Source organism: Papio anubis, chromosome 18 (assembly GCF_008728515.1).
Source record: "Papio anubis isolate 15944 chromosome 18, Panubis1.0, whole genome shotgun sequence".
NCBI classification, from domain to species: domain Eukaryota; kingdom Metazoa; phylum Chordata; class Mammalia; order Primates; family Cercopithecidae; genus Papio; species Papio anubis.
This window is the reverse complement of record NC_044993.1, coordinates 7,447,221-7,459,362: the sequence shown is the minus strand read 5'-3', so window position 1 is coordinate 7,459,362 and position 12,142 is coordinate 7,447,221. Positions and strand designations below refer to the sequence as shown.

The following is a 12,142-nucleotide window of genomic DNA, read 5'->3' as shown; positions in this document are numbered from 1 at the left end:
AGTTTTCCTTTCACCAGGAACTTGGCCAGAGACTTCTCATGTTGCCCTAGAGTTCTGGTGTCCACCCTGGCTGCACTTTGGGGACTATCTGGGGAGTCCTGTCCACCTCTGTCTACCTTTCTATCGTTGCTGGGCTAGAATCTCCCAAGGGCAGGGGACTTCAGTCTGTTTTGTTTATAGCTACATCCAGAGTTTCCACTGTGCCTGATATTCCATGAATGAAATATTGCCTACTCTGTACCAGGCCTTGCCGTACCCTGTCAAGCATATCACTGACCATGATGTCTATGGCATCTGTCTACTGTGCTGTCATTGTTCTTATTTTTATGGATGAGAAAACTAAAGCTAAGAAGTAATTAATTTGTAGAATGTTATACAATTGGTAAGTGGCAGAGCTGTAATTTGTATTAAGTCAAGCTCATATCAAAGCCCAGTCTCTCTGGATTCTTGTTCTTCTGTTCTCAAGAGGAGTGGGTGAGAAGTGTGAATAAGTGCACACCTCCCTTAATTATGGTAGAACAGTTATTTAAGCAAACTAAGTGGTTTGGAAACTGCAAAAAGCCTCATGGTTTGGTATTGTGGAAAACAGCGTTTTCTAAGCTGGGCTCTGGGAACAATAACCTCAGAATTGCTAAATGCTGTCCCATGAAAAACACCTAAAATAGGGTTCCACCAATAAATAACTTTGAGAACTACATCTTCTGGCACCCTTTCTTAGTGGAATCATAATTTCACATTAATGTAATAAAGGCTCTGAGCAATCCTGCATTGAATAATTCTGTATTTAATGTAAAATTTGCCAAAGCTTTGTATCTTCAGAACCTCTCTCCTTTCCTCATTGACAATCTATTAATAGCTCATAAGATGCTGCTGTTCCATTTATAGTTTCTTAATCTGGAGATGGCCTGGCATGTACTAGTATGTCAGGCTTGTAAAAATAGAAAACTCAATAAAATATAAACATACTCATGTTAGCAAAGCAGATGCTCTAATGACAGCTCTGACCTTGATTGATAAGTTGGAATTGATCCAACGCTTAAAAACAGAGCTAACAAAAACTTAGAAATTGAACTAATATAGAATTTTCACTAAAGACATGAAGAGCTTTGAAAACCCTAATTCATCTGAAGCTAAATAATGCTGGCATTCATCTTGCAAAAGCAGCCATGTATTCCACAACAAATTGAGCACTGTTAGGAGCCAGAGTCAGTTGAATATTGGAAATACAAGTTTAAATGAAATAGGTTTGGTATTGACCATCATAGGGTTGGCAGGTTTGTGTCTTGTTTCTTAGGTGCTTCCCAGGGCTGCTGAGGAAATAGGTATTATCCTGCCTCTGCTTATCTCCAGTTTGTACCTCTGCCTTGTCTTCATCCAGCCCTGAGTTTATTTATTCATTTATTCATTCAAGAAATCTTCACTGAGCACCTACTATGTACCAAGCAGAGTAGATACAGCCGTGAACGGTACAGATAAAAATTCCTCCCCTAGGGGAGCTTCTTCCTAGCGGAGCTTATATTCTGATTATTCTAGGTTTGTTTAAAGGGTTCCATCTCCCCGAGATCACATCTGGCACGTCCTTAAATGGAAGCCTGGGACCTTCTCACTTGTTCAGCGTTTAGATCTCCACAACTGATCCAAACCTTCCTGGTATGACATTCCATTATGTCCTTGGGCCCTGTCCTTGAGCCGTGCTATATTATTTATTCTGCATTCCCTGGCCCTTTGGGCTTAACTCTGCCTTCCCGCCCAGATGATTCCTTTTTTTGGTCCTAAAAACTTGATGGAGATCCCAGGCTTGTGCTCCAGGCACTGTGCAGGACTACAAAGATGAGTAGGACAGAAACATGGGTTTTCAAGGAGCACAGTGTATAGTGAGGGTGAGAGATGCATGAGCGATACGATGAACTTGGTGAGGGAAGCGAGGACAGATTCAGGGGGATGGAGAGGATGTGGTGAAGGACAGGTGGTCCATAGAGAGGAAGGTAGAAGACCGTACGGGTTGGAGGAGAAGCAAGAACAGATGCTGGAAGATAAGATGGGAATGAACAGGAAGCAGGGGGTAAGATCATGGCTTCATTTTTCATTTCTGTTCAACGATATGTGTGGGCTGCTACTGTCTCCCAAGCCTTCAGCTCAACCCCAGGACAAGGCTAGTGAATAGAACAGACCCAGCTCTTCCTGGTCAATGATGGGGACAGGCAAGAAGCAAGTTACAAACCTCAGCTTTGTGATGAGTGCTCAGAGACATGAGCACTCATCACAGTGAAGGAGCAAAAATGGCAACTAGGGTCCTGCATGGACGGTCGGGAAAGGCCCCTCTGCCAAGGTGACCTTAGAGCTGAGGCCTGAAGGTTGAGAAGGAGCTGGCTCTGGGGAGAACAGGGAAAGGAGCCAGCCGGGCAGAGTGCTGAGCAGGGAGGGACTGAGGAGGGTATTTCAGGGACTCCAGAAGGAATGGGCCCACAGTGTGAAGGGAAAAGCAGGGAATTGGGGTTGGGACAGCAGGAGCCGGTGGTGTTAGACTTTGCCTCTGTGTAGAGAATGGGTATGGTTGTGAAAGAGAGAAGATGGGGTACCCCAGGAGGAGTCTGATCCTACTTGCATTTTCAAAAGATAATAACAATAATTGCACAGTAGATGACATTAAGAGAATTAGTGTGTGTATGTTGTAGTGCATAATGTAATACTAAGATAATTTTAGTGCGAAAATGGCAAGGTGGTTAAACAAAAGTCTTTATCAGTTAGAGATCTATACAGAGCTGTTTACAGGGGAAATGATACAGGATTTACTTTAAAATAATTTGGAGAAATAAATGGGGGAAGAGATAAAACAGGTTTGGCAAAATGACGTTGATTGTTGAAGCTGGGTTTGGGGTACACAGGGGTCATTAAGTGATTCTATGTTTTGGGTGTTTGAAAGTTTTCATAATAAAAGTGTTTTTAAGATTTGTAAAAAAATTGTATGCAGTAAATGCTCAATAAATAGGAAATTGTTAATAACAGTTGCTTTTTATTGAGAATCTACAGCATGGCAGATTTCAAGTTAATTACCTTATTATATACATAAGCTTCGGTGTCCCCACACTTTTAAAATTGTTCACCCCGTCCACAAAAGTGATTTGAAGCACATGCCACTGATATAATTACATTTGATTAGCCACTTACACAATGTCAAAGGGTGTGTTTTGAGTACCTTATGAAACATATGCAAGTTTAAAGCAATTCTAAAAGGAGGAAATTTTTGATAAATTTTTGATGTGTTGCTAATTGTGGTGGTCATGGACTATCATTAGATGGTAACTCCAGGTACAAGTCAGACAGAGGGAAAAATTTGTGATTCAATCGCAAAGACTTGGAATCAACCCAAATGTCCATCAGTGACAGATTGGATTAAGAAAATGTGGCACATATACACCATGGAATACTATGCAGCCATCAAAAAGGATGAGTTTGTGTCCTTTGTAGGGACATGGATGCAGCTGGAATCCATCATTCTTAGCAAACTATCACAAGAACAGAAAACCAAACACCGCATGTTCTCACTCATAGGTGGGAACTGAACAATGAGATCACTTGGACTCGGGAAGGGGAACATCACACACCGGGGCCTATCATGGGGAGGGGGGAGGGGGGAGGGATTGCATTGGGAGTTATACCTGATGTAAATGACGAGTTGATGGGTGCAGCACACCAACAGGGCACAAGTATACATATGTAAGAAACCTGCACGTTATGCACATGTACCCTACAACTTACAGTATAATAATAATAAATAAATTAAAAAAAAAAAATTTGTGATTAATAAGAATGGGTATAAATCCATATCCAAACCATTTTATGACAGTTTGCTTTGAACGGGTGGTGGGCAGTGTTTTGTCAGCACTGTTTATATCATCATTTATTTTGCCTTTTAAGGTGGCCCGTGAAGAACCCTAACTGAAGTGGAAGAAGGGTGAGTTTTATCATTTTCCAGCAGCTCACTTGCATTTACCCATTAGTATTTTAATAAATAGATTCTTAGCAGGGATGTTTTTTATGTCACAAAACTTGGTATTATAACCCATAAATTTACCCAGGCACATATAAATTGCCACACAAGGCAATTCGCTAAAAGCAAGTGAATGAATGAGGGGGTGTCACCAGCTACTTTGCATTGCAAAATAAAGAAAAGAGTTGACATACAGATCAAATACAAGCCTGGGTGCGGTGGCTTATGCCTGGAATCCCAGCAATTTGGGAGGCTGAGGTGGACAGATCCCGTGTGAGTTCAGGAGTTTGAGACCAGCCTGGGCAACATGGCAAAACCCTGTCTCTATAAAAAATACAAATTTAACTAGGCGTGGTGATACATGCCTGTAGCTCCAGCTACTTGGGGGACTGGGGTAGGAGGATCACTTGAGCCAGGGAGATGGAGGCTGCAGTAAGCCATGATTACACCACTGCACTCAAGCCTGGGTAACAGAGTGAGACCCTGTCTCAAAAAAAAAAAAAAAAAAAAAAAAAAGTGGGTGGCAAGTGTCCGAATATACATTAAATATTAGAAAAGCTTATTTTTTTTTAAGACAAATTAAATCAATTATAAGTAGAAATTCTAATTCTGTCTGTACCCCAGTGGATCATCCTGAGCCCCACCTTGGAGTGTGTGTGCTCCACTTTGGAGAGCTTTGCATTGATTTTTGACTCCTCATGGTAACCATGTAAGGCGGACGTTTTGCACATAAGAAAAATGAGCCCAGGTAGGTTAAATGATTTGCCCTAGGGGCATAGCTGTTAAGAAGCAGAGCAGGATTGGAACTCAGGGATGACAGACTGGAAGTTCCTTACTTGTTAATAATAGTGCTAGCTGCCAGTCTGTAGTATTGGCTATAGACGGGACAGTCAGGTGGGTACCACGATCTCTGTGTCATAGAAGACAGAAAGTCAGCAAGGCAAAGTAACTTTTTTATGTTCATACTGGTCTGTCTGACCTTAGAGTCCAACTGTCTGCATATGAACCCTAATTCACCACTAAACTAGAGTACATGATTTACCCTCCCCAGCTCTCAGTTTTCTCATCTTTAAAATGGGTCAATAGGAACACCTACTTTGTAGAGCTTTTGCAAGTTCTAAACGAGACTGTGAATGGGTATGTGAACAGTATCCATAATTATTACTGTTCTCTATCCTGGAGGTAAGAGTGTGGAAGAAGCCTAAATGCCAAAGCATCAGAATATCAATATATATTATTGGGATTAAGTATCTGTATATATCATGAAATATCAATATATATCATTGGGATGAAGGAATGAATTGCCCCATAGGCCCCTCCATTTCCTCAAACAGGCTCTATGCCCAGACTCCGGTCTTGCATTTCACCCATGGTGAAGCAGCCCGAGGCCCCATGCTCTCTTGGGTAGAAGCATGGCAATTTCCCTTGCCTAGTTTGAATCTTGTCCAACTATATCTGCAGTGGGCTATAACCCTACCATTTTCCTCCTGGCACTAAGAATAAAAATTGGACTCATCCATTTTTACTATCGAGTCAGGAAACCTGGAGAGAAAAAGGCCAGCATGGACAGGGCTCCCAAATTTATGTGACAGGAACACAAATAATGTCTTGCAGTCTGAGAGCAGATATAGGCCTGGAATTTCTGCAAAGGCTTTCCAACTCACAACATATTTTAATGCCATATTTGAGCTCTATGGCAGAAAGGCTCTCTCTGGACACTGGAGCACGGCTGTGGAAAAAAAAAAAATTGATCTACTCCTAAGATTTAAGTATGCTGAAAATTAAAAAAGAAATTTTCAGGTGGCTCATGTGAAGGGAGGATCATCTGTCAAGAGGACCCAGAGTAACAGCAATGCCCAAAGTGGACCTGTGAGAAGACTGTGATTTACTGGGCATTTACAACAGGACTCTCTCTGTGCCAAACGTTTCTATCTATTATCTCACTGAAAGCTCGTAACAGCTGTGTGAGGTTGGTCCTGATACCACTCAGAATCCTACATGGAAACAGATAATACAATAAAATTATGATAATTAGAGGAGGGTTAATTTGAAAGGGTACTATGTTTTAAAAAAATGGTTGGCTTAGGGGTGGTAACAGCTCTGTTGCTACCTTCTTTACAAAGGAAAAGAATGGGGATTTGGAAATGGAGCTCTTGGAAATTCTGTGGGAGTTGGCATGTCAGCATTTTAGGGCACTTACTCACATTCTGAATCCAGGGTGCACAGTAGCCCATGTTGCAGACCTTCCAGAAGGAGGCCATCAGACACATAGGACTTAGGGCATCTTGGAAGCAGCCTTTCAAATCCATTATTGCCGCTAAGGGAGGGCAAGAAGGATGGAGCCCAGGTGGATCAGATCTCTATTCATTGTGGGTCCAGGTGGTCACTGCATCTCGGGGTTTCAGCATTGGGGTGGATTGTCAGTTGCTGTCCAGAACATCACGTTTTCACTTTTTACCTTCTTTACAAAGGTAGCAATAGAGATGTTACCAGCCCTAAGCCAAAAAGATGAGGATAGGTAGCAGTTGCCAGACCCCAGAAGGAGAAAAGCCTGCCTTGGGTGGAGCTAGGGCCTTTGATGGAGGTACACAGCCAGCTCAAGGTAACCCTTTGGAGTGGGAGCAGTGGGAATCAGTAGCTTAACCTTCCTCTCCTTCCTCTGCTGATTCCTGCTAGGCCTCTCCACTGGCTGAAGTCAACCAGAATCCAGAGGGCAAGATTACCTGCTGAGGTAATCCAGGGTTTATCAACCTCTGAACTATTGACATTTAAGATTGAATAATTCTTTGTTGTAGAGAAATATCCTATGCATTATAGCATGTTTAACAGCATCCCTAGCCCCTACCCATCAGATGCCAATAACCTTTGACTTCATGTCTCACATCCAGGCCACACGGATGCAAGGGGTAGGCTCCCAAAGCCTTGGGCAGCTCCACTCCAGTGGCTTTGCAGAGTACTTTTTTTTTTTTTTTTTCATTTTTTGATCTGCAAAAACATCTCTAGATATTTCCAGCTGTCCCTAGGGAGGTGTGGGGGGAACCGTCCTGAATGAGAACCACTGGTATGGTTCATATAGGTTGGTCTCCCTGGCAGAGAGCAGGATGTTGATGTGTAGAGAGCAGATCTGGAGGAAAGAACCAAGAGAGAACTTTTATTATTCTCATTTCATTGCCAAGGAAACTGAGGCTCAAGCAAATCAATTAACTTCCTTAAACACACACAGATTGTGAAGGCAGAAGCCAGTTTGCAAACCTAGGTCTGTTTGATCTCAACACCAGAACTTATAATCACAAGCTGCATTTCATATTCACAGATTGGAAATAATCCCAGAGGAAAAGAATGGGGATTTGGAAATGGAATGCAGCTCTTGGAAATTCTGCGGGAGTTGGCATGTCAGCATTTTAGGGTACTCACTCACGTTCTGAATCCAGGGTGCACAATAGCCCATGTTGCAGACCTCTCAGCAGAAGGAGGCCATCAGAAACACAGGACTTTGGGCATCTTGGAAGCAGCCTTTCAAAACCATTATTGCCCCTAAGGGAGGAGCAAGAAAGTGAAGCCTGGGTGGATCAGATCTCTATTCCTTGCGGGTCTAGGGGGCCACTACATCTCAGGGTTTCACCATTGGGGTAGATTGTTAGTTGCTCTCTAGAACATCACCTTTTTTACCTTTTACTCTTTTAATTTCCTTTCCTCCTTCCATCTGTTTGTCCTTCCTTTCTTTTCCCTCCCTCCCTCCCTCACTCCCTCCCTCCCTTCCTTCCTTTTCTATCTCAACCCTTTAAAGTAGTATTATAGTAAGTATATTTCAAGAGGTAGCAGCCACTCAAAATACCTATCAACAGGTGAATAAACAAAATGTGGCATATACATACAAGGGAATATTATTGAACCATAGAAAGGAAAGAAATCCTGTCACATACTACATGAATGAAACTTGAGGGAGTGATGCGAAGTGAAATAAGCCAGTAACAAAACTGCAAATGCTCTATAATTCTAGCCACATTACTTTCAAGGCTTCTACCTCACAAGTCTCTCTGGGATTGCCATGGGACTTCCCAGAGATTTTCAGGTGGTTTGAGACTGCTGGTCTCCATACCCCAGCCACCTGCACACCCTCCCACTGAGTCTCCCCTTCTCTTGCTTGAACAGCATATTATTTTTTTCCAGTTATATTCAGAGGCAATAGTTTGCAACTTCTATCATTTCAGTTGACCTTCAAATGCTTCGTACTTCATTGAAGTTTTTTCAATAAGATGATATCCAGAAATGAGTGAAATACTGTGGGTGGTAAGACAACTACTTCCTTGGTTCATGTCTGTCCTCTCTTATCCGTATTGAATTGCATTTGTTTTTGCTGGAAGCCTCAGCGCACTATTGATAGGAAGACTCTCTGCCTCTGTAAGAAAGGCCACCTTAGGCAGTGTGATATTCAAGACCCCAAGCAACCTGGTCCCAAGCTACTTTTTCAGCCTTGTGTCATGTACTATTCAATAGTTCAGTAAGTTTTTTTGTTTTTGTTTTTGAGATGGAGTCTCGCTCTGTCGCAAAGGCTGGAGTGCAGTGGCACCATCTTGGCTCACTGCAAGCTCTGCCTCCCGGGTTCACACCATTCTCCTGCCTCAGCCTCCCAAGTAGCTGGGACTACAGGAGCCCACTGCCACGCCTGGCTAATTTTTTGTATTTTTTAGTAGAGACGGGGTTTCACCATGTTAGCCAGGATGGTTTCGATCTCCTGACCTCGTAATCCACCCGCCTCGGCCTCCCAAAGTGCTGGGATTACAGGCGTGAGCCACCGCGCCTTGCCAGTTCAAGAAGTATTTACTGAGGGCCTAAATCTTTCTGATGTTGAGCTGAAGAGGCTCTAAAAATGTGGGGAACAAAATCGGGCACAGTTCTATACAGTAGAGACTACTCATGCTGCTTTTCTTCCTGGACACCTAGCTAGATTACATTTTCCAGCTTAATTTTCATTTAGTTGGGCTCATGTTCGGGGCAGTCTAATAGAATAGGTGTACATAATGAACATTACAACCACAGCTACCCCATTAAAACCTTCCATGCATGATCCTCCACCCTCTCTCTTCTTTCAACTGCTAGTCAAATGCGGGGGAACTAGAGAAGAGCACCCAGCTCCAGTGGATGGTAGGGCCGCTAAATAGAAGTTTGCCAGCTACTCAGGAGCCTAAGGCAGAGAATCACTTGAACCCAGGAGGCAGAGGTTGTAGTGAGCCGAGGTCGCAACACTGCACTCCAGCCTGGGCTACAGAGCGAGACTGTCTCTCAAAAAAAAAAAAAAAAAAAAAAAAAAGATATATATACACACACACACATACACACACACATACATATATATACACACATATATATGTGTGTATTTATGTGTGTGTGTGTGTGTGTGTATACATATATATAGATAAGTTTGGATCCCTGAGTCGCTGCATGGAAGACTGCAACTTTGCTATTCTGCCTTTATACATTCTGTTCTCTTTGCCTTCCGTGTCCTCTCATTTTTACCCTTCTTTGTACTATTACGATAAAACCGTAGTAATCAAAAAATCCCACACTGGCTGAAAAGTGGGATATCACAAACTAGTTTGTTGTATTAAGAAAGATAAGTGCGAACTCGTGATTTTAAGATAACATAGCTCTATCATTGCTAAAAATGGCTCATCAGTAGCAGCAACTGGCACGCATTACCCAGCACCTTTATCAACCCCAGTACCTACATTTCATTTGTTAACACTACATTAAAAAAAACAAGGATGTTTGTTTATTCCATGTATTTAGGAATGGAAAAAAGACAGAATGGGTTTGGAATGCCCTCTTGCTGCCAGAAAGAAAGGTTGCTTCAAACTCACCAGGAATGTCCTATATGGACAAAGAATCCAGTTTAAGGGAACTCCCACCAGCTAAGGGGTAGCAATTTGAGCATCAATAATAGGAAAATATTAGTAATAATTATAATTAATTGGGAAAGATTATATCCATGAAAGATTGTGAGTTAATAATGCTACTGAGTAGAGAAAAATTATTATAAAGTGTGTAAGGTAGTTTTTATACCAAAAAGACAAAGATCATAGGATATATTTTATGCTGCAGTTGATTTTAATAAATATGGGAGAGTTGGGAAAAACAATAATGGCAAATGCTTATCTAGGGCTTGCTACATGTCAAATATATTAGTCCATTCTCACATTGCTATAAAGAACTTCCTGAAACTGGGAATTTGTAAAGAAAAAATGTTTAATTGGCTCAGTGTTCTGCAGGCTGTATAGGTAGCATGGTTGGGGAGGGCTCAGGAAACTTTTAGTCATGGCAGAAGGCAAAAGGGGAAGCAGGGCATATCTTCACATGGTAGAGCAGGAGAGAGAGAGAGTGAATGGGGAGGTGCTATACACTTTTAAACAACCAGATCTCATCAGAACTCACTGTCATGAAACAGCAAGGGGAAAATCTGCTCCCGTGATCTAATCTCCTCCCACCACACTCCTCTAATATTGGAGAATACAACTCAACATGAGATTTGGGCAGGGACACAAATCCAAATCATATCTTTCTACCCCGGCCCCTCCCAAGTCTCATGTCCTTCTCACATTGCAAAATACAATTTTCCCTTCTCAATAGTCCCCAATCTTAACTCATTTCAGCATTAACTCAAAAGTCCAAGTCCAAAGTCTCATCTGAGACAAAGTGAGTCCCTTCCACCTATGAGCCTGTAAAATAAAAAACAAGTTAGTTAATTCCAAGATACAATGGGGGTACAGGCATTAGGTAAAGATTTCCTTTCCAAAAAAGAGAAATCAAATGAAACAAAGGGGCTACAGACCCCATGCAAGTCAGACACCCAGCAGGGTGGTCATTAAATCTTAAAACTCTAGAATAATCTCCTTTGACTCCATGTCTCACATCCAGGTCACACTGGCACAAAGGGTAGGCTCCCAAGGCCTTGGGCAGCTACACTGCTGTGACTTTGCAGGTTATAGCTTCTGTGGCTGCCTTCATAGCTGGTGTTGAGTGCCTGTGGCTTTTCCAAGCACATAGTGCAAGCCGTCAGTGGATCTACCATTCTAGGCTCTGGAGGATGGTGGCCCTCTTCTCAAAGCTCCATTAGGGAGTGCCCCAGTGGGAACTGTGTGGGGGTTCCAACCCCACATTTCCTCTCCACATTGCTCTAGTAGAGGATCTCCATGTCTCCTGCAGCGTACTTCTCCCTGGACATCCAGGTGTTTCCCTACATCCTCTGAAATCTAGGTAGAGGCTCCTAAGCCTTAAATGTTGCCCCCTGTGCACCCACAGGCTTCATACCAAATGGAAGCCACCAAACCTTATGGCCTGTACCCTCTGGAGCAGTGGCCTGAGACATATTTGGGGCCCTTTTAGCTACAGCTGGAGCTGGAGTGGCTGCAACACAGAGAGCAGTGTTCTGAGGTTGTGGAGGGCAGCAGATCTCTGAGTCTGGCCCAGTAAGCCATTCTCTCTTCCTAGGCCTCCAGGCCTATGATGAGAGGGGCTGGTGTGAAGGTCTCTGAAATGTCTTTGAGGCATTTTCCCTGTTGTCTTGGCTCTTAACATTTGGCTCCTCTTTACTTACGCAAATTTTTGCAGCTAGCTTGAATTCCTCCCCCGAAAATGGGTTTTTCTTTTCTACCACATGGCCAGGATGAAAATTTTCTAAACTTTTACGCTCTACTTCCCTTTTAAATATAATTTCCAGTTTCAGGTCATATCTTTGCTCAAGTATATGACTATACATTGTTAGAAGCAGCCAGACCATATATTGAACGATTTTGCTACTTAGAAATTTCTTCTGCCAGATACCCTAAATCACCTCTTTCAAGTTCAAAGTTCCACACGTCTCCAGGGCAGGGACACAATGCCTCCAATTCATTGCTAATGCGTAACAAAAATGACCTTTACTCCAGTTCCCAATAAGTTTCTCATCTCCATCTGAGACAACCTCAGCCTGGACTTCATTGTCCACATCACTATCAGCATTTTGGTTACAACAATTTAAAAGTCTTCAGGAAGTTCTGAACATTCTCTCTTTTTCCTGTTTTCTTCTGAGCCCTCCAAATTGTTTCAACCTCTGCTCATTACCCAGTTCTAAAGCTGTTTCCACATTTTCAGGTATCTTTATAGCAATGCTCC

General features: G+C 42.6%; 1 protein-coding gene across 1 annotated transcript in view; it reads left to right on the top strand.

The window, feature by feature from the left end:
• Positions 1-3,932: 3,932 nt before the first annotated feature.
• Positions 3,933-12,142, top strand: part of CDH13 (cadherin 13) — a 1,254,348-nt gene continuing 1,246,138 nt past the window's right edge. Inside the window, exon 1 of the mRNA XM_017953611.2 lies at positions 3,933-3,955. The gene's annotated coding sequence lies outside the window, so the exon portion shown is untranslated. The remainder of the gene's footprint in view (positions 3,956-12,142) is intronic.